This window comes from Grammomys surdaster, unplaced genomic scaffold, assembly GCF_004785775.1.
Source record: "Grammomys surdaster isolate TR1022 unplaced genomic scaffold, NIH_TR_1.0 211, whole genome shotgun sequence".
Lineage (NCBI taxonomy): Eukaryota > Metazoa > Chordata > Mammalia > Rodentia > Muridae > Grammomys > Grammomys surdaster.
In genome coordinates, this window is record NW_021604656.1 from 9,121,877 (window position 1) to 9,123,493 (window position 1,617).

The window sequence follows — 1,617 nt, forward strand, 5'->3', positions numbered from 1 at the left end:
CTCTCTCTCTCTCTCTCTCTCTCTCTCTCTCTCTCTCTCTCTCTCTCACACACACACACACACACACACAAACACACACACGCAGCCACCACCACAAGAAGGACACTTTCAATCAGCTTTCGGTCCCCTCTTCCGGCAGGTAAGGCCCTGGCATTGAACTTCGTTTTCAAACTAAGAAATCCAAAGAACTGAAACCATTTCTTAACTCAACGATTTATTGTAATACGAACGGCAATGACAAATCTTAGCATTAAAACCACTGGGACTGCTGAGCGCTACCACCTGGCTGCGGTCACAGCACAGAGGACGGAGATAAACTGACCCGCTACATGCTGTAAACTGCACGTTTCAGTTCCTCGCTGTGTTTAAAGCAAAAGCCACCGGCGGAGCGGGCTTTGCCCTCTGAACAGGACTCTCACAAGCTGCCTTAACTGCGGCGCAATGCAGCTTTTGGCCGCTAGAGGCACCGCGAGTCTGTGGCCTGTCAAAAACTGGCGCTTTCCCCTCCCCTTTCCGTGGTGAGACTATCGAAATGTTAAGGTTAAATCACTGCTGAAGCGAAGGGAGCCCCAGCTGAAGTGCGTTCAGAAAGTGGACTGTCCACCTCTCCAAAGAGTTAAGAGAGCTTGAAAGGGCAAAAGTGAGGATTAACCTGGCTTTTGGAAAAGCTGGCCGCCCAGACTGAGGAAGCTGTGTCTCTGCAACCTCCTCACACCATGAGGGAGCCAGACAGAGCTGTGTGAAGCCACCGTGCTCCTACCCTAACCCTAACCCTAACCCTGAGTTTAGAAGTAGAAAACAAGTGCAAATCTATCCTTAAAAACTAGCCAGATATGGTGCAGCAAAGCCTGTTTATTCCAGGCAGAAGCGGGAGGATCACTGCAAGCTCAAGGCCAGCTAGTTCCATCTAGTGAGAGGTCCAGGCCACTTGCTTTAAGGTCAGATTACACACTTGCTAAACGTCCATTTTATCCTTAACAATCTGTGACCCAGAGCTCCTAAGAAGGCCAGCTCGGGGATGCATCTTCAAGTTTGTGTGTGTTCTGGCTTCTTTAGAAAGATCTCAAAACGGCCTGCAGGAGAATCATCTGGAGACCTTGTGTTCATATCTGGATGCCTGGCTCCTCCAGTCTCTGACAGCTAAAACCCTTGAGGGCCTGAAAGTCTGCATTTCCAACAAGATTTAAGGCGGGGGTGGTGGTGACATTACTGACAATTCATAGCTGCTTGCTGGGGGCATGTTCCGACTGACTTTGCTCTGGAGGTTACAGATACTTCACCTTTACTGGTCACAAGGGTCCGTCTTAACCTTGATACAGGTCTGAGTGGGAGTTAAGGAAGCCCGAGAGCTCTGCTCACCCCAAGGACGTCTCTACAGATTCATGGCCTTGACATGGAAGGCAAGAGGAGCAGGCAGCCACAATGGGCTGTGTGCGTGTCCCTATCTCGAACATAGACTTTTCTGGGTCCTGGGCTTTCACTCATTAAGGACACCATGTCTATGAATTCTTCTTTCCCTCCCTTCTTCCTCCTTCCCTCCCTCCCTCATTCCCTACCTCCTTTTCTCCTTCCCTCCTTCTCTCCCTTTCCTCCCTCCCTTCCTTTCCTCTTTCTCCC